This window comes from Poecile atricapillus, chromosome 2, assembly GCF_030490865.1.
Source record: "Poecile atricapillus isolate bPoeAtr1 chromosome 2, bPoeAtr1.hap1, whole genome shotgun sequence".
Lineage (NCBI taxonomy): Eukaryota > Metazoa > Chordata > Aves > Passeriformes > Paridae > Poecile > Poecile atricapillus.
The window spans coordinates 68,505,697-68,527,730 of NC_081250.1; the positions used below are offsets into that span (position 1 = coordinate 68,505,697).

A 22,034-nucleotide genomic window follows, 5' to 3' on the forward strand; every position below is an offset into this window, starting at 1 on the left:
ACTCCTTCACCTTCTCTTGACAAACTGTATGGATTAACTTTGATTCTGTACTGCATAAGTGCCTTTCCAGAGCTGCTTTCTGAATACCTTAAAGCTTATAACTACTGCCGAAATTTTTTTTGACATACGGACACCCAGACCAGACCTCCTCCTACTCCTGTTTAAATTTGTGAGATGAATATTATAACCAGGGAAATCTGAGGAACAGAAAAATGCTAAGAAGCATAAGGTTGAAAATGACCTTAAGCAATCACCCTTTCTAGTTCTTTTTCTTGCCTCAAGACAGGATCAACTACTCTTTTGTTGTAACATAACTGTTTTTTCAATCTTGTTCTTAAAGGCTTCCCAGTATGGTGCTTTTGCCATCTCCTCAGGCAATCTTTCCCAGTGTTTCTCTGCCCTTATCACTAGAGGCCTTATTTTCTAATGTATGCTCTGAATATATCCCCTACTGCAATTTCTGTCCATTAGTGAAAGGTCTGTCTTTACTGGCCTGGAGAACAGATTCTTTGCTTCCTCCCTGTAGCAGTCTTTTCCATATTTAAAGGCCCAGTATATTCTTTGCCTCATTATTCCAAACAGTCACATTAATATCCTGATAATTATTGTTTTCTGGACTGGTAATCAAGCTTGAACTCCTCTGCACTCTTCTCTGGACACCCAGTGATCATTCTGGAAAACACAATTCCTCACAGCAAGCACAATTCAGGTGAAAAACTTGAAAGAAACAACCCCCAAACACTAAAATTTAAGCTGTACCATGGGGTAGCAGAGAAAAATAATTGCTTTGCCTATTTTGCAGGCTGTTTTCCTGTTCCTACCCCATTTGTATGGCATTTTCCTTTTTACAAGAGCATAACAGTGGTGACTCGTGCTTAGCCTGTGACTCACTCTACTCTATATTTTTTCCAGGCAACTATAATCCTGTTTACTTTTCCCCATCCTGTATCTGGGGAACTGATGATGCTATGTCTATTGCACCTATTGAATACCATCTTCTGTGTTTTTCTTTAAAAAAAAACCCTCATAACCAGTTTGACAAATTCCCTCTGAATTCTAATTCTGTTCTCTAACACTCTTTCATCCGTTCTCTTCTTCATGTCCTCTTCAAATATATCAAGCTTAGTTTCTACTCCATTCTTTGGATATTTTATGAGGAGTATCAGGTACAGGATAGACCCTTGAGAAACCTGTTTCAATACATCTCCCCTGTTGATAATGGCCTCATTTTGCTAACTCTTCCTCAGAAATGGCCCTGCCTTTTCTGACACCATGGGATTTTCAATTTTGACCATATTGTCTTTGCTTATTTGCAAGAAACATTGGCTAATGCTTTACTAAAATGAAGATCTGTGACTTTTTAATACTTCTCTCCTTTGTATAATACCTGTTACCTTATTTAAAATTAGGTCTTATTGGTTTAATAAGATTTGTTCTTGACAAATCCATGGTCATCATTGTTTGTCTCTCGTGTAATGCATACAAGATTGTTTGCTTCATAATTGCCACAAATGGAACCTATCTAATTTATAATTCACCAGCTCCTCCTATTTTCCTGTGTGTACATAATCTAAAGCCTGTTTGAAATTAAGAGGACTGCTTCCATGACCATGTCATGTCTTCTGAACTGCAGATCAGTGACCTGACAAAGCCATAGAAGTAGAACCAGGAGCAGAGCCAAGAAGCCCAACACATCCTTGCCTGCTCTAACAAATCTATTATCACTGCACAGCCTTTCTTCACCTCATTGGTTCCACTTCCCTTTATTTTCTTGAACCATCAATGAAACATCCCTGTGGATGTTGGTTTCTAGAAGTTCCCACAGAGTTTATAAAAAATTCATACAGATATTTCAATTCCCAAGCAGATTTCCTTCATTATATTTTGCTCCCAAGACCAGATGCTTTCTGCTTCCTCTTAAACTGAAAATCAACTGGATCTGTGTTGTCAAAGCAGCATCCAGGAACTGATCTACTTACATCTTATGGCTTAAATCTTATGGCTTTTTAAAATTCATAGGTATTCTGTACATAGGTACAGAAAAAAATTCTTTGACCTTGGCACATTTGGCTATTATCCGGGAGCTTAAGCCAGAAATTTTCATTATGAAGTGAAATATATTTATCTTCACTGAAAGGCGAGAGAGAAAGAAACAACTTACTGATCAGTGTTTTTTCCCAGATGATTTCTGGTATGCTTCAAGAGAACCAACATATAAATTAATGCACACAATATTTTGAGTTTTCTTCCAGAACATGTACAGTCACTTTTTCCACATCAAACAAAAAAATATAGTCTTTGCACTTTCAACTATTTCCAACAGTACACAAAATTCTCTCACTCTTCTACTTTCTTGGCTAACACCACCCTAATTCTTCCCTTTCAAGACTTATCCAAGGAATCTGTGCACTACTGACCCAGAGGCATTGTTTCTCTAAACAGCACCAACGAAACAAATTACTAAATTACTTCATGCAGCTAAAAATACTGAATGCTGTATACCACAGCTCTGTCAAGAGTGTCACTACTAAGTTGCACCAGTTTAAATACTTCTTGGGACCAACCTTTATGTACTGTGGGTATCATAAAAAATAGATGGAGAGAAGTTGAAATCTAAACCAACTTAAAATTTTGTCCCTTTTCTTTCTCAAAGGAAAAAAAAATACCCCACTTCAAAGGCTGTTTGGCAAGTTTTGTCCTTCAAATTCCAGGTGAGATTCTGTTTCTCTTTTCCACAAGAACAAACTCTGGCACAACTGCTTTAACTTCCATACTTTTGGAATAAGCAGGGAAAAGCTATTCGTCAGATATTTTTTCAGACTGCTGAAATCATGTTGAGTTAGTGTAGAGATGAGATCTCCCGCTCAGAATTGAACTGGACCCATGGGACTGTTCATTGCTGCCTGAGCACCCCAGGTCCACTCCACTGGAAGAGAGCATATCTCTGCTCCAGTAGCAGCCAACACCTCCTAATGTCTCCTAGTGAAAATCAACTTGAGTAACAAAAAACAATGGTTCCTAATTTAACTATCAGTTTGACTCATTTTGATAGAACCAAGTTGTTTCCCTAACTTGTTCCATTCAGTGTCTCTGCAAAACTGTATTTATTTTAAAGGAAATAATATAGGAATTCTTGTGTTTAATATTACAAATAAAGATTCCATCTATTACAAAGTACCTTCTTGTTTGCTTTATTTTTTTCTTTCCTCATAATTCTCCCTATTTATCTGTCTTCTTTTCTCTTTTGTTTCTCCTAAACAACTGATCTCTAAGTCTCTTAGGGTGAAAAAGAAAATGAAAATTACAAAATAGGGCTTGGAAAAAGGGGATGGGAATGGTAAAAGGTAGATAGATAAACTGTGTAACCAGGCCAAGAATAATTGGTTTTTCACAACTGAACTTTTTAGACTATTTGCATTCAGATTAGTGCCACAACTATGCTGTTAGCAAGAAGCTGCATTTTACATCAAGTAGATATAATAAGTTCCTTTCAGATATTTTTGTATCTCAGACAAACAATATTAAAATCTGAATCTTGTTCTGTGTCTTAAATGTATGATCAAAAGTACTAGATCAGGCAGCTTAATCTGAAACCCATTAAACACATGACAATATTTTATTTTAATGAACTACAGTTCTAGTCTTTAGTGTTTCTTAGTGATATTTATTCTTAGACCCAGAAGTCTAAGGGGTGTTTGGCCTTGACTTTAGATCTTCAGCAATTTCCACAGAAATTTCTTAGGAGAATGTTAGCCAATGTTTTAAAACACAGAGGCCTAAATTTAGACTGTTAAATCTGTATTTAGCCCTGCAATGTGCTGAGCTCTTGGGCTGTGATCCAAGAAAGCACTTACAAGTTCCCATTAACTTGAAAACACTTTCAGGTCTATTATTCACTTTACCAAAAGTACTGAACTCAAATACTTAAAATTGTGCATGCACATTAAGTAGCCTGTTGGACTTAGCCTTATACAGTCCCCAGTTCAGCTCATACCTGAGACCCTGACTCACTTTATTCTTTGAGACACACATTTTAAAATATGTTCAATATCTGAATACATTTATAATATTCTGTCCTGTTTCCACATTACTATTGTATAACAATAATAACAACAGCAGTAATAATAATGGTAATAGCATTTTGCATGCTCAAATCCTGCATGTGGGAAATAATCAACCACTTCTGAAAGCTGGATGAAAAGTTGCACTGCAGTGGTTAAGTCAGATTTCCATGTCTGGGAGGGACAGGGTGATGAGTAAGAAACACTATAGCAAAGGCATTAGGAAGAACTGTAACACTGAAGACAATGAAATACTGGAATGGATTGTTTAGGGAATCCATTGAACCTTGTTCATTGGAAGCCTTGAAGAGGTCACTAAAGCACCTCCAGGAACAATTCTATTCCTGTAACTATAATCAGTCTGTCTTTAAGAGGCGGGATGTACTAGGCACATTCATAAGGTGCCTTATAGCTCTGTGCAACTTTTAAGCTTTGACACCAGGCTTGTGTTTGCTCTTGCTATGTACTGGCTAGCTTTCTGTGCTGGTATCATTCCATTTGCCACCTGTGTCATGATTCAGTTGTGAGCAAGCAGCAGCAGTAAACAATTTTTTTTTTATTGTATAAGTGTTTCTAGACACAGAATAAAAGATGGCATGTGAAAACCAGCTAGAATAGTTTCCATTTTCCGAAACTATCAGCTGCAATGAAGGACAACATCATTTGTGATCTGACAGAAATCCTCATGTTTTCTCTAAAGGCATTTGCAGAAAAAAAATACAAAATCAGAATTAGAGGAGTTAGTAGCAGTCATTTGTGAATGTGACAATCACCCTTTATTGTTCAGCACTGTAAGAGATACAGCCTCTATGTACAGCAAACACACTTCTAAAAGTGCCCCATATGCCCACCACAAGATCCCTCCTGTCCTGTGTCTCAGTTGTGCTAAATGACAAGCTGATGCTGTGACTGTATCCTCAACAAGGTACAGAAACCCTCATGGAGGTGAGACAGGGCTGGAGGAGCACTGTCTTCGTCCATTTCAACCCATCTTTCCCAATTGGTTACTGCTCTCATTTACGAGGCAAAATTAACAAGCTATAAATAAAAAAGCAAAGTCCTCAATTACTCACTTGTGTTGCTCTTCACAGAATCATGGAATGATTAGGGTTGGAAGGGACTTTGAACATTACCTAGGTTCAACTCTCTTGCCAAGGCCAAGGACATCTTCAACTAGACCAGGTTGCACAAAGCCCCATTCAATCTGGCCTTGAACACTTCCAGGGGTGGGGCATCCACAGCTTCCCTGGGCAACCTGATCCAGTGCCTCACCACTCCCTCTATAAAGAATTTTTTCCTAATATCTAATCTAAAGCTTTTAATTTGAACCCATTCCCTGTTGTCCTGTTACTACATGCTCTTGTAAAGAGCATTGCCACATCTTTCCTGTAAGTTCTCTTCAGGTACTGGAAGGCTGCAATTAGGTCACCCTGAAGCTTTCTTTTTTGCAGGCAGAAGAATCCCAGTTCCCTCAGCCATTCACCTCAGGGAATTTGTAATATCCAGCTGAAACAAAACTCCCTGTTAATTGTAATGAGGCATAATATGTGCATACATAATACGTACATTTTGATCAATTGCTACACAACCCTTCGCTTAGGGCACTTTTTAACTGCCAAAATCAACTTTCTCATTGGGAAATATATCATGAGGGAGTTTGAAAATAGGATTCAGAACAGGCTGGGAAGGTCAAGGTAAAATCTGAACTTCCCCAGTAGGGAGAACTTGACTTTTCAAAGAAGGAAATGGAAAGATGGAGGAATTATTGGGCTGACATTTTGATTTGAGATTGCTTCTGTTAAAAAACCAAAACCTCCTCAGACCCCCAACAGCAACAAAAAACCAAACAACTAAACCCCAAAATAAAACCCCACAATAAAATGCCAGAACAAACCAACCAAAAAAAACCCCAAAAACCCAAACAAAAACCAAACCCCACCCTGCTTATTTTGTTACTCCACAAAATTGTAAGAAATGTTTGGTGCTTGACTAAAAGGTCTCCAAATGTCAGAGTCATGGATAGAACCCCAAAACAGCATCCTGAAAACTCAGAAATAAGAGGGACATTTTGTTTTTACAAATTTATTCTCCTTTCAGCATCCAGATTTATTTCCATTCTCGAACATCTATAATTCAAATAGTTGGGTAATCCTAAAGATGTGTGCCTGTAGGTAAAAACAGACTCCAGCTTCAAGTCAGTCTTCCTCCAAATAATTTCTGAGATACAGATAAGCACCTTAATTGTATATTTATTGTTAAACATTTCCTTATGCCTGAATTCTGGGAATAAAACGTAATTCCCAAAATACGTCAATTGTTGCACTTAGTGTATTAGGAAAAAATGAACAGGATCATGCCAACTTTTAATTTTTGCACACACAATAAAAAAATCACCATAAAACAAAATAATTAGGCACAACGAGAAAAGAATTCTGTTGACTTGAAACTTTGTCAAGGGATCAGTGAATTTTTTTGATCAAAACTTGAAATTTGCAGCAGGTACTCATGCCCAGCACGTTCATCTCCAAGCACAGAGGTAACAGTGACACACTAACCCTGTCTGCTGTGGAATTACATTCCTGCAGAAATCCAGGGAGGCAAAGCACCGCATTAGTGCCTATGGCATAGTTGGAATTTTCCTAGAGAGTGCAGGGGGGCTGTTTCTCTTTTCCCTCCACACACATTATGTAGCTATTGAACTCTGCAAGACTTGCAAAGAACACACTTTATATTATCTTTTCATTTCCATGGCATCTGTACATTTAAAGTTTCATGCCTCATTGTGTCTGCATGTGATCATCTTGTACGTGTATTTAAATTGCTTCTCTTGCCTCTGATCTTGAGAGACAAAAGCAACATTGAATTCTTTTTCCATTATATATTTTTACAAAAGAACTACTGTAAAAATTAATCAAAGATATGCTGCTTTTTATTGTTATTTTTTTAATTTTGGGGGTTACTTTTCCTCATATTGCAGTGGTTTTGAAATTGAAACGTTGCACTGCTGAGAAAGTGCCATGAAAATATAACCCACTACATTCCAGGAAAATAAATAAGCAAGGCCACCCAAATTTTCAATTAGTGCTAGTGCAGTATGCAGGAAATGGCTGGAGAACCGTCAAAGGCAGCCTTAGGCTGGGTCGTGGATACGGAACAGTGACAGGAAGGTTTGAAGCAGGAATACAGGCTCAGTGTGAAGATGGCTCTTCTCCAAGGAAAACTGCATACTAATAGGTTAATACTGATTTCCTGAAACATACAGCCTGGGTATTACATGCTGGAATTTACATTCTGACAAAGGCAATTGCTGAGCCTCAAGACTTTGCTTTTTTGGTGATGAAATAACACTAGAAAGTTCAAACTGCATTATATATTTCATGTTTTAAGCTTATTAAACATTCAAAGTACAAACTGTGCACATATTTTTAAGCCACCTGAAATAGCAACAGCCTCACTAGTTTGGGAAACTAGTATGAGAAACATTACATTTCAACAGGTCAAGCTTATTTGGAGTAATCCCACCAAACAATACCGACCAAGGTGGAGTGATGCCACTTTTAGAATAAGCCGTCCTGGAATCCAGAATTACTGCCCAATCAAGCAGATACACACAGTATCAGGAATCAAACAGTTTTCCTTTAGCACAGCCTTTGTAGACAAAGTAGTATTTGGAAGGTATCTGAAGACTGAGTTGGACAAAGCACTTCAGAAAATAAAGAACTGATAATCACAAATGAGGACACTACCTCTCTTTCTGCAAGTCAGAGGAAGGACAGAAGATGTTGTGCCAGACCTTCATCCTGAAAGTAATGCCTAAAACTAGAACAAAATTAATAAAGCAAGAAACTTAATGAGAAAGACCAGCTAAAGAATCCAGCCAACCTTTCCCCACAAGTGTCCTCCTATTTCACTCTATCCAACTGAGGTTGCGAATGTCAGCTGAGGGTGGCACTGCAGCATCACATGAGAGCCTCATCCCCTCAGCCAGACCCATCTACTGCCTCTGCTGTCTTTATAGAAGGTGGCTGGCACAGGACTACGGAAAGCACGTGCAGCCATGAGAGGAGGTGGGGAAGAGATGATGGATTTTTCACTGGCATCTGCGGGGCCTAGATTTTCTGTTTATCCATCTTAATATCAGCAGGTATGTTTTTACAATTATACTGATCCCATGTCACAGCAAGCAGCCAGTGGTGCCCAGCTGTGCTGCCCTGCCCTCAGGCACCCACTTAAACCACAGGCTGTGCCTCTACTGGTTGATCATTTTTATTTATGAGGTACACCCCATTTTCATTCTTTCACTGTTCAGAGAACTGGAAGTCATCATGCAAGTCTTTTTAACAGTTCTAATTGTACTGAAGTCACTGAGAAATCTGCCCAGATAGACCCTGGAAAAACTGGGCTATAGAAGAGACCCTAATTATTTGCAGTAGAAGGCAGAAACAATCCCTTTTCAGTCCCTGCCTCTCCCTAGGAAATGTTCTGTGGGATTGAATTTGCTGAAAACTGCTTGGGGTCCACTGAGTGATGCACTTTCCACTTCTTCCCAGGGAAGCTGTTTTAAATAAGCTGTATAAAATTTTAATCAGCACATAGTGTTTGAAGTTCTGAGTACCATCCCTACCCTGGAACCCTTTTAGTTTAAAGTCAGTAATTGTGTGTCTTGCCTATGAAAGAGAAATTAATGGAGCAAGTGAGGAAGTGGAGAGAATTTGGGGAGTTTACATTTGTGTTCACACATAATGGTACATTTTTTAGTCATATGTGATAATTATTTAATCAAATGGAATTTGCCCTGTGGTGCTTTAGATGACACTGCTGCCAATCACCCTAAAGCAAATAAATCTTTCAGGTGGTGAAGGGAGCGTTTCCTCACCTCTTTTCTTGAGAGCTGCACGCTGCGAATGCCAAATGGCAGATCTAATACTGCTGAAGTGATCCATGGGCAGCTATGTGGAATGGGCATCAATTTAGGGCAGACTTTATGCATTTTGGGGAGTCTAGACAATTTTCACAGCAACTTAGATTGTCTAAGGCTGGATATATTTTCAGTAATTGTAACTGAACAAGATGACACGGATGCTGAACTGAGGACTCAGATTTTATGAAAAGGTACTTCTTCCCTATAGGAGAAAGGGATTAATTTTTTTTTCCACATGAACACTCGAGCCACGATAAATGTTTATAAAGTTCCCCTTCACCAAGTTTCTTAACTGCTGAAGAATAAATATTTAAAGAATCACAAATGCTATAATCAAAACCACGTAAGATGCTACAAGAGTGTTCCCTTTTGTACGAAAAAACAAAGGAGCTCAAGCTTGCAGAAAACTTCATTTGCCTGGTTTGAAAACTGATACACTGTACGATACAGCATGTATTATCTTTGTGCAGTATTTTTATAACAATACCTTAAATGCCATTGGCTTAATTCTTACCATATTACTATAACAAATCTATGGAAGCTCTGCAGAAGATCAGTGGAGAGGAGGCTCGGGGGTTGCATCTGCAGGGTCTTTAGCCTCTGTTTGGTGAAGTCCTGGGGATGAGATCCATGTCTGAGATTAAGGACATGCCTAAGTGCCTTGCTGGATGGAAACTTGCAGGACTGAGCCTTTTGCTGGCACTCAGGACAGAGACTTTCAACACTAAACAAATTCCTTAGGTGGAACAGGTTATTATTAATAAAAATGAATTTTAAACCAACAAAAAAAACTGACACAAAAATCCCACAAAACACATTTCCTGATTGTAATAGGTAAGTGACACCTGTAACACCCTGAGAAGAAGGGGACCTGATGGAATCTACCAACTGATTTCAGAAATATAATTATGTACATAAAGTCGAGCAACTAGACTTTTAGTTAAGTCATTTGGTTAAAATAATGGCTCCATGGAACAAAACGGGATAATTTCTATTTTTGACATGGGGCCAGCATTTTGCGCATCCCTTTTACGTGACACAGGCTGATTTGGAGCATTCTTCTGACTCTGAATTTAACTCTAATATTAAGTTAAATGGCAATTTCCTATGACCAGTGACCAAATTATCCAATAATGTCTGCTTAATACAATCAAAATAAAAAAGGTGGAAGTCATGTTATTTTAATGCAACTGATTTGTTTCCTGAATTTTAATCAAATGAGACAGAAGGATAAAGTTAGTAATCTAAAAATTTACAGCAATTTAGAGGTATTTTGAATAAATCCACACACCTTTGCTCAGGTAGAACTTTCTTAATTCTATGTGTTTGTCCTTTCTTTCCTGTCCTACAAGTATTGAGAAGAAAACAACAACAAAAAAAAGTAGGGGGAAGAAAAGCTTCTCTATTTAGGAAGGTGGGAAAATCTAAAGGAAATATAATCGCAATACCTCTGGACTCCTGGATATCAAAGGTACTTTCCTGTTTTCCTGTCCAGACCATCATACAATTGCTCTGGGGGGGAAAAAAAAAAAAGAAAAACAGAAAAGGGTAGATAATAAAAGATGAGGGGACTGTCCTGGAGATATTCCTGTGCTCTGGCAGTCACCTGGCTGCCCACACACTCCTGCTGCAGTCATGCAGCAGATGCACAACCAGCACCTCAGCAACTCAGCTGCAGATTTTGGGCCACAGCCCCCGTGCATACACCTGCATTGAAATTCTCACCCACTGCTAGGCTGCTCGCAAAGCAGCATTAACGTCGGCAGAAGCAGAGAATGATCAGAGGCAGTTTTCACCTTGTGTGTTCTGTGTGTTTGTAATTAACTGTGCATTAACACGGAACATTTCTATACAAGTTCTCTTTTCATCAGCAAGAGTCATACCCATGTATTTGAGGCTGGGGAGAAAGAGAAACCTTTTGTTGACGTCAATGTTTTATTATTTTTGTTTTCCTTTCAGCCTCCAGGCATAAATGCTAAATTGAGAAAATTTTAATTTGAGAGCAGGGTCTGAGTTTTCATTTATGGTATACCTAATTTTCACAGTAGTCATCAAGGATGAAATAATTTAACCATGTTTTTCCACACTAAATAGCTATGGATTAATTTCAAATCCAGTACAGGAGCTGAAGACCTAGTAGGAGAAATAGGTGAAAAACTAAGAGGCACATGCATGTTTTGTTTGGGAAACCATTAATGAAAGCACAACCCGGTAGCTGAATTACCTACTTCGTTGCCCTCGGATGTATCACTATGCCTTTCTTCTCTTTCAAGATAAGTCACCACAGCAGAAGACCTCTATAAAAAAAACTAGCTCAAAAATAAGTGTGGTAAAAGGCAGAGGGGGAATTAGGCATGCAGTCTTCTGCAAATTATAAGAACTTCTCATGCACAAAACTATTGTTTATTTGATTTACATTCTGTTCAAGATTTCTAGTTTTCAAAAACCACCAGAGGGAGCCCCAAACCTCTCATAAATATAAGTAAAGGTGTGTTGGAGACAGCAATGAAAAAAATGGAGTAAGAATTAAGCTGTCTTTGGGTTTCAAAGGAATACACTATTTGCTCATTTACCAAGATCCACATAGATGCAAAAGTTCTGGACAGTAAAGGGTGAATCACATAAAACTGTATTAGAAGAGTATTTTAAATTTAGTCCTGACAATTAGGAATACAACTCAGAATAGTCTGAGCGTGCCAAAAGATACACATTAGAGGCAAGGATGAAATTATGTAGGCAGCCACATACCATACAATACATAATCATTTAAGAATATGCTTTTGAGCTCCACTGATGCATCTGTTTAACACTATCATGTGCATAATCTGTAAATTATTTATGAAATGGCCTCAGGGCTACTTCTCATGACTGCCGCTGTTTACTCTCTTATAAATGCTGACAGCTAAGGTAATCATTGGGGAAAAGCTGATTCTTTGGATAAAAGGGTGAGGAGCACAGTGTCACAAAGCACTGGTTGCATGACTATCAAAGAGAAGCACTTCAAAATCTAGACTGACATACTCTATGACATGCTACTGATTTGGCTTTTCATGAGCTGGTCACTGATTGATCCAGCTAAGCATTACCTTGACTAGAAAACAAAATAAATAAGGAACTGTGTGGATGGTACAAGTGGACCTATCAGATCACTATCACTGGAGAAAGCTAAAAATGTCAAGGATAAGTTATGATTTCTTGCTACGATTACCCTATATGAAGGTCCTTCCAGAATGTTCAAAAGCATCTGACTAAAACAAAAGTAGATCCTAGGAAAAGCCCAGGAAGTTTGGCATGATGATACAGGAAATGGCATGTAATTTGTTTCCCCTTTCCAGGTCAGTATTTTCAGGATGTCTGTCCTAGTTTTATAGATACGGGAAAAAATTAAAAGTTCAATTTGCAGAAAAGCCTAAGAGGAAGTTGGACAAAAGATAAGATCTGATAGCAGGACCTGACACATGAAAACACTATCTTTGAACAACCAAGTGAAATTAATGGAGATTAGATGAGCTTCATTTGCTGTAGCCAAGAACTGATTCTTTACCTTTATTAGTTCTCAGGAAAGGCTCTACAACACCCTCCTTTTTATTTTGGGCATAGAAGGAAAAGCATCTTTGAGCACCCTGGTCTAATGTAAGATGTCCCTGCCCATGGCAGCGGTGTTGATCTTTAAGGTCCTTTCCAAGTCAAACCATGCTGTGATTCTGTGATACTGTATACATCTTTGCCTTGATAAATTGTTACAGGTTTTAATTACAACATTTTTCAAACCAAACTTCAACTCCGGTTCTGGAGGTGCGCATGAATGTAATTGCCCACTTCTTTTAGAGATGTGACTGTAGAGCATTATTTTCATTTATTATAGCAAATCTTACCCTAGTTTCACTCCTGTGACCTCAGCAATGGAGGAAATAGTTCTTTCCCAGTTTTAGGTCTGTAGTGCTCTGGGGAAGAAGTTGCTTTAAACAACGCCTGAAGTGCTTAACTAATATGCAGTTCTGTTTAAATACATATTACAAATAGACTAGTCAACGCACAAAGCCAGTAAAACTTGGATTTGCGATATTCCTGCAGTGCACATCTTGACTACACCAGTGAATTCTGTAACACTACTGATCTCAACAAAAAAAGGGTCTAATTCAACTGTAAAATGAGCACTCTGTCTGATCTACCCTTCTTGGTCCATAGGATCAAATCATTAAAGATACTTAAATAAAAAATAAATAAAAGGAACAAAAGGTAACATCATGTTATCTCTGGTTCACTTCCTTTTAGGAGACATAGGAGAGAATTGCAGCCAGTTTATTATTTGAGAGCTCTGAAGATGAGGGATCAAGTAAAGATCAGTTAATTAAAAAAAAGAGGATATTATTAGAACATCATCATTAAAGGGGGAAATTGTTTGAAAGCCAGGAAATTCCTCTAGTGTTCACAAAGTCCTGACTGCTACAGCTTCCTCATTAGGAGAGAAAATTTACTCCACCACAGGGCACACAGATTACAAGGTGCAGAAGAGGATGAAGGAAAACAGCTCATGCCTGCATCAGGTAAAAAAGGGCATCCCATAAGTGGAGACTAAGTCCACCCCGACAAAGTTTTCTGCAAGGGACCAGTGCAAAACCCCCAAACATGACTCTTGTATCACATCTCTGATGAAACCGTATAAAATCTAATCTACATCTTCTCTTACTGCTTTAATGTGACAAAACATAGCTATTTGCAAAATGGAAAAAGCAAAAATCTCACATTCTTCACACAAATTGCAGACACCCTTCCTCCCCTCAGACCATCCCCAGAAGGGCTGCATCCAGGGCTGGAGTACTGCTATTGGTGGTGGTGTGTCCGTGCAGGTGGGGAAGACAGGGTGGCCACCCCAGGGCCTGTAGGGTGGGCATGCCAGGGGCTACAGGCCCAGTGGTTGACACCCCGTGGGGCCCTACAAGGCTCTGCTGTGCAGGACAGCAGCTGGAGTCACCTCCAAGGCACAGGCATAGTGCAGCTGGGCATGTTGGTAAGCCTGGGAGCCAGCTGTGGTGGGATGCCTTAAAATCCTATGCCCAGGAGGCAAGCGTAGGACTGTAGCTGTTCCTGAAACTCTGCTTCCCCAGCCTTAGGCTCTTTCCTCACCCCCATTCCCACGACTCGGCACAGTTGGGGATCGCTTCTGCTGCCTCGGCCGGCTGTCACTCCCTGCCCATCTCTCTTTGAGCCCATGAGTCACTTCCTCTCCTCAGATCCCACCTTTCAAAACTTCCTTTTTCCTTTTTGGGGGTATGTGTCTGAAAGCCTTTTCTGAAAGAGGGCATTTGGCTTACCATGGACAAAAGCCCCTCTGGGAAGCAGAATGTTCTCTTGTCTGAGGACACACAGCCAAGACCCTACAGTCGCAGTCGTGCGGTCCCCATGATGCTGGCATGTGCAGCTCCACACTGACCTCTCCAGTTCTCTGCCCTGACACACTGCAGCTGTGGGGGGCTGGAAGGGGGCTCCTTGCCCCATACCCTGGCTGCAGGTGTGCATAGACAGAGGGAAGAGGAGAGAAAGGAGAGGCCCACCTCACCTCAGTTTCCCTTGCTGGCACCAGCTGCTGCCTCTTGTTCACAGAGCAGCAGCCCTGGGGTTCCGTCACAGCTGGAGAGAAAGCAAGTAAAACCAAGAAAACTTTAACTTAAAGAATGGAATTCCTTTCTTTTATCCTTCTTTTTTTTTTTTTATCTGTTGGGAATTCAGACTTAATGCTTTTCTCTACAGCTATGAAAGTTAGAGATCTGTTTCTTGGAGAGCAGCAGTGAACCTTCCTAAGATCAATGACAGTGTCAAGAGCTCCTCTAGCAAGCCAGTAGTGCCACACCCTGGGAAGCTGGCAGGTCTTTGTGATACTCCCTTGTGTGAGATGCAGAGTTCAGGTATTCCTGCCCCTCATAGTCAATGAGTACCAGGGAAGTTAAAGGGAGAGGAGAGTGTGGATGTGAGTGGAGAGGTGTGCGTGTGTGAGACCTGTCAGGGTTTGTGCGGTGGTTAAGGCACAACTTGTTCCCTTAGAGATTCCTGTGCTATCAACAAAGAAATCATATTGGCTAACAACTTAACCTGCAGGTACAGGGCCCAAATGTGCCTGCACTCAGAAATTCCAAATGAAGATGTTACTTTCCTATCCTATTTGTCACTGTATTTTCAGGATTATACTGTTGAATGACTTGACTTCTTTAGCCTTCAAACAATTTAAAAAGATTTTTTTTTTTTTACTCCAGGACCTCTGAGGCCTGATGTTTTGCCTACCTGTAAGGCTGTTATTGCTTCTTTGCCATATGGTAAAGAACAATTTACCATTAGGATAGGAAGCATAAAGTTATTTGGGTCAGATTCTTAGCTGGTGTAAAGCCACATCTGGAATAGGGGGCTATACAGGTTCATGCTGGCTGAGAATTCAAGCTAATTTATAACAAGTATTTGCTGTGGAAGAGATCCTATGTTTCAGCTGTTTTACAGCAGGGGCTTGCAGTTTTCATGCTGATTCCATGCCACGCTAATTAAGTCACTGGGCAGACAACTGCAGTATTTAAATAAAGCATTCAAATGGATGTGGTGTTGAAAGGTATTGTTTCATTAGTATCTTCCATTCTCAAACATTATGATGCTTTTCGTGGCCAAATACATCCACACAACTGAGACGGAACGTGAAGAAAATAAACTGTGTGTATAGGTTCCCATGTGTTGCCATACTGGTGCTACAGAGCTGCATCACTTCTGGTCAGGGGGTTTTGAACCTTGGCCAGTCTGCCTTGTCTGCCCCAACCTGACACTGTGACCGAGAACTTAATGGACCTTTCTAAGCAGGAATAAAAAAGTAGGAATAACCAGTGTTTTTTATTAACATTGGGTGGGCAACGCTAATACAGATAGGAAAAAAATTCCAGGGGAAGAAGTGCCAATTTTATGTAGGAAGATTAATAAACAACTGTAAGGTCAAAATAGGAACACACTCCTTTCACCAAAACTTCTAAAATGTTTTTATATTATAAGTTTTTAAAAGACAAAATCCACAAAACCTGTCTTAGTCCTAAGTCTAAATAGAAATTTATTTTTCAGATGCAATTTTTTTCCAACACAGTGTTTCTGTAAATTCTTTATCAGAAGTAACAAAGAAATGGATTTCTCTTTTCAGATCAAGAGAGCAGCTTTGGTAATGGCTGTATTCATTCATCTTTCCATTCCAAACATCATCCATCATGCCTTACATCCTTTACACTGGGCTGCAGAAAACATACCACAAATTCTACTTGAAATAGCAATGCATCTTGAACAAAGCTGACTAAACTCAAAATTAAGTTTTCAACAACTGCATGTTAAAAAGAAAATCAATGAAAGAAAAACAACCAGCTCTACTGAACAAACATCCCACTGTTAAAAAAAAATATTTTTTGATTGATGAAGGAAAAAGCCATGACATTTTAGGTGGCTTAAAAGAAATTTCAAGGATCATATTAAAAAGAAAGTTGGCATTCTATTAAAATATAGTTATCCCAAGAGATAACTGGAATATACTGGAAACAAGGACATAGTCTGGCTTTTCCCATTTCTCAAAGCAGTTCATTAAATTTTCTTTTCTTCATCTCATGTCCCCAGTTGAGGGAGTTTACATTCAGGATCATCAGCTTTCTTGGTTGCGAAGCAGCTCTAATCCACTTACTTGATCCTCCTGCAATCAATTAATGCCATGCTAATCCTCTGCTGGCCAGGCACAACGTGGAAAACTAAATGCATCACATTATCTACAAGAAAAGTATTCAGGAATCTAGATCTGAATCCAAGACACTTTTACCTCCACAGAAAGGTCAGGATGAAACACTCAATAAGATTTATGATCTCTACAAAAACAGCAAGGTAAGCTCTAAGGAGAAACATTATCTTTCATCAGATCAACTGATCCAGCTGGAAGAAGCAGACAACACTTCAGGCACAGAGACCCAGTGCAACTATGGGCAACATCTGAAGTTTAGATTAGTCCTGCAATGAAAATAAGTCTTTTAGCATTGGAAATTTACGCAAATAACCCTCACTAAGATAATTTTTTTATACTCTTTATGAAAAACACTTTCATGGTGTAATTAGAAATAAATTTTCTGCTTTTATTTTTATTTGAGCCACCCATAGGAACGTGTATGCTAGAACTAATAATGCAGATGCATTTGTCAAAATTAATTCTATTTGTAGTATTGGAAGCCTCTGTCCAGTCTCACAGATTTTTAAACTGAGTACAGTGATTCCAGAGGGTTGATGGTTCTCTTCCAACAACTTAATTTCTATTCTTGCAGACAGTATGAATCACATTCTTTCATGAGAAAGTGTAGATCAATGGAATTACTATGGAAAATCCAGCTTCCTCTTGAGTGAACTTGCCAAGTGAATGTCTTCACTTACAGTACTTTGAATGCTACTCTAAGGGCATCTTTGCAAAGCAGTACCTCTTTGGGAGAAGAAACCTGCTGCTGTTCTTTCTTGTATGTGACTGGGCTTGTTTATCTACTTCCAGCCCTTCATGCAGGAAACAAGATGGCACAAGTGTTCCCGTGGAAATATGATGCTTGTGTATGTCCATGTGTATCTTTCCTGAATTTTGTCCTGAATTTCCACTACTTCTGCACATTATCAGTGGGATTCTTGATTATTTACACAATTGTAGTTGCCTACAGCTGGACAAGCCCATGGCAAGTTCCTCCTCTCTGTATATTAGCTACCATTGCTGTACTCTACCCTATTTTATTTCTCTTTCACATATAGAAAGAGGAGTGCAGTGTAAAATCATGGAGACAAAAACAAAAGAAACCATAAAAACACTGAGCAGCTCAATGCAATGGTATTGTTTTGTTCACAGCCCCACCAGCACAAAGGAAGTGAGGTGTGCTCACACTGAAAAGAAACAGACCCCTTCTGCAAGGCCAGGGCCCCAAGGCTTCTGCTCGTGAGCCTGTTGGTGCTCATGCCTTGGGCTCTGGAAGAAAATTGCTGGGACCTTCTTGTCTTACCTCCCCCCTGGGCAAGCACAGCTTCCTCCTCTTTGGGTGGTCTTTCCAGCAATGGAGGTCCTGTCCTGCTCTGGTGTGACCCAGAAGTGAACTGAGCTCATTAAATGTACTTGCCTTTCCTTTGAAAAAGAAAAGGGTGGAAATAGATAGATCCAAGTTATGATGATAATGCATTTATATGACAAAAATAAAGACAGTGCACTTGTTTGTAGAAATCAGCATTTCACCTCTGTGATACTTCTATCTTGAGAGGCCGCGATTGTCAGATCAAACATTTCAAGACACGTCATTTCCAGAAGAGAGGAGTTAGACACACTCTTGATCGTGTGCTTCTGTTTATTCTGCGTAAGGGATCTAGGACACCTGTGTTAGTTTTAAAGCTACTACATGTACAGCACTTGACTGCTATATTTTGGCAAGTCCCAGCTGTTATTTCACATGTGTGAACTAAGAAAATACCCAAGGTAAACACAGACTTAGAAGAAGTACCAAAAACATTTACAATAAAGTGCAAGTATAGCCCAGTATGTTAACCTGCTAATATATACAGTGTGCTGGCCCTGATCTATTTCCCTTTAGAGAAGCAAAGGAAAAAAGATGTAACAAAGCCTGTATGAAGCATCACAACTGGTTACCAGTTTTTTTCTCCTAAAGCAGCAGCACCACTATGAATTGCTTTTCTCTTATTTCTCTTACTCACAGTTATTATCAGCCAAGCTTACCCAAATGTGGGCAATGCAGAATAGAAACTTTTTTTTTTCTGTTCATTTTGTGCATCTGACAGAATTTAATTTAAAAATCAGTTTAAATCCAGATTACTTACATGTGTGCACATGCTCACACTCCCCCCTACATACACAATGTTAAAAGGACATTACTGATGATCATTTATTTTTCTCTGCTCTTGCTGCATTTCGTAATATCCCTTCTCTCTTGAAATACTGCCAGAGAAGATTGTCTTTAATAGACTTCAATGGTGTCAAAAGAACCTCAGGAAATGAGGACTGAGGTGAACCTAAGGTCCACTGTGTGCCACCAGGACTCTGATTATACACACTGCTTTGTACAGGAGGCAAAGATCTGAGCCCCTGATGTCTTGCCTCCAAAATCCAGTATTCTGTCCGCTTTCTGTCTCCTCTAATTAAAACCAATTATTTTGACCTGCTTGGTTTCTTGTCCAGAAGTGATGCTCTTTTACAACCTCCTCTTGCTCACACTCAGTTTTGAGTTATGTCTCAGAAACTCTTAGATTTCATGAGCAATGAGTTTTACTAGAAAAACAGGGCTACTTCATCTCCGTGATTTCCTGTATATGGGTCACATCCTTTTAAGTACAGTCATCATCTCTGTAAATACTATCCATAGAGGTAAGCTTTCCAGCTGCCTCCTGACATGTCCTGACGTAACCACCCTGTAGTCTGTGAAGCTGAATCTTCCATGGGGCAAACAAATTAAAAAATGAGCTATTGATTCAAATTAAATGAGTCAAACAAGGAATTTCCAGGCAGCAACTTGAACCCAGATTAATGTTTCCTGATTTATTTAAGCCAGGAGCCTAGCAGGTATGAGAAGCTGCAGTAAGAAAAGTTGGATCTTCATGAGTGACAGGACTAAATATTTTGTGTATCCAGGATCAGCTCAAGATCCAAAGGAACATTTCCCAATGTTTTAGCTCTCACTTGCTAAATTAATTCCTGATTTAAATGAGACCTGTTCTGATGAAGTTATGAAAGCTTGCTGTGTAATAACCACAGGCCATTTTGTGATTAACTAATTTCTTGCTCAAAAGCTTTCAGGAGTAAAAGACAAGTATTGTATTTGTCCCATGTTTGACATGGCAACTTTCAATTGAAATATCATGTCCCTCTAATTATAGGTGCTTCAAACTCAGTAATGTTTTGCTTACATCACTCACTACTTCCATTCATCATAATCCAGGATTGCTCTAGTTCACTCAGCAGTAATTCTAGCTGGCTTTCATCATTCCCATGGAAAACATATACGAACAATTAAATCTCTCAGCAGAAGGAATCAACCTCATCTGGAGATTTATGAAAGCATTGCAAAAAAAGAGATCATGTATATATTTATGTGAGCAATAGCAATGAATAATTATGTAAATATCTGATAACAATACGGCTCATTTTGTCAATGGTGAAACAGTAATTTGATTTGATTCTTGAGAACTTCCTGCATAACATGAAAAGAAGGAGAGGTGGGGAAAAGGCACATGTGCTTATCTGTAGAAGTTCATAGAAAGACCCCTATGCAGTGCAATCTAGAAAACATTAATTTACTATAGTGATATGACCATGAAATATTAAAGTATAATATGTAGAAACAACAGAGTCCATCCCATTACTTTAAGGCAATAAGAGCAGGTATCCAAGGCAGAGAAAATTTTACCTCACTCATTTCTTACCCTTGCAGGTTTGTACATGCTGACTTCTGATCAACAATCTGCACTATCCATTCTGTTCCACCTGCTCTGATGACTTGTTTGAAGTCCTGCAGAAAATCTGTGTGAGGGCAGGGAATGGAGAAAGGTCTTTCAGCCCCATGCTGTAACCATGAGACCACCCTCTCATGTAAGAGCCCAAGGACATCACAAGATCAGGTGAAAGGCACTTTTATAGCTTTCTGTATATTTAAGTCAACATAGCTTTGCAATACTAGAGAACAAGCAGTAAGCATAATGGTTTGAGGGATGATAGCTCTTCATGAAATATTAGCTTCAGGTTGATACTGACTTAATGTTGTCTTTACAAGCTCCCAATGATGATTTATGTGTCCTTCCAAGCCTTGAAATAAAGAAATGAGCACTAGCTTCCTAAAGACTACAGCTGTGTTTTTATAAAGAAGGAACTTAACTGATGGATAGCTGTCTATGTGTAGATAATGCTAGAAATGAAGAATTGTAAGCGGTGCTCATTTTGTGTTTGCGTAAGCAACATGAAGTAAAAGCAACAAGAGAAAGGAGGTGATGCAAAGCCACAGAAAGAAATTGGCATGGCTGCAAGATGTAAAAAAAAAAAAAACGCTCTACAATATAGAGCATGCCCAATAAAATAGCAAAACAGGATTTGATCAACCTGGTGCACAGGTCTCTATATTACAGACTGCTGTACAAAACCAATCCTTGTGATGTAGATTTCCCTCGGGGTGGGAATTTTTATAACTCACCAGCAAAAGACATTTTGGTGTAAAAAGATGGTATTTAGAGTCACGGAATGATTTGAACCTTCAGAGGTAGGGCTAATGTTAGGTCAGATTTTGTGTTCGTTTCTGAAGTTCCTCAACCAAGGAACACAGATTTATTTTAATTCTATCCTTAGATAATCTGTGAGTACTTCAACTACAGCATATACAAAACAACTGAAAAAGGATAAACAGGTCTTTGGGCTCCCAGTGGTGCTTCCACTGACTTCCAGGACTGTGTATCATTTGCTCTTTCTAACACTCCAAAGTTTATACAGTTCATGATATATCATCCATGTCTTGATCCTTCTAGCTCACAGACACAATGGCTGAGAAAGAGGAACTGACTTCAATTTTCTGTTTTGCATATCATGACAAACAGATTCTTCCAAGAACAAGTAGGTACTAAGAGGAAGCTGTTTTGGGGATACAAAGCCTTATAAGGATCTTTTAAATGAGTGAGATCCATGCAGAACTATCAGTGAGGGAGATTAGTACTGAGTAGAACAGAGCAGGGATTATGAGTTAGGAAAAGAAAGTGCACAGTCTTAAAAGAAACAATCTATCTTTATTGCCTTTTAAATCAATCAGGGATCAGACCACCAGCATTTCTACATCCTGCTTTTGCTCGTGGTAATCATAGATTATGAAAATGTTGACATTTCACATACTTGATAAGACTTTTTTTTTAAGGATATTATTTTTAGATGCATTGGTTTTTAGCAATAGTGTTGTAGCAATGATGGTCTATGGCTAAAACCAAGGCCAGATGCATAGAGGGAAGTATTGTCTTTCATTAAACTAAAATAGTTGAAAAAATAGATAAGA

General features: G+C 39.1%; 1 long non-coding RNA gene across 1 annotated transcript; it reads left to right on the plus strand.

Moving 5' to 3' along the window:
- The first annotated feature begins 2,086 nt into the window (after nucleotides 1-2,086).
- On the plus strand, nucleotides 2,087-20,797 carry LOC131576170 (uncharacterized). The gene is made up of 3 exons (XR_009276932.1): nucleotides 2,087-2,711; nucleotides 10,335-10,453; nucleotides 20,439-20,797. It is a non-coding gene; the product is annotated as an uncharacterized LOC131576170 (long non-coding RNA).
- The last annotated feature ends 1,237 nt before the right edge of the window (nucleotides 20,798-22,034 follow it).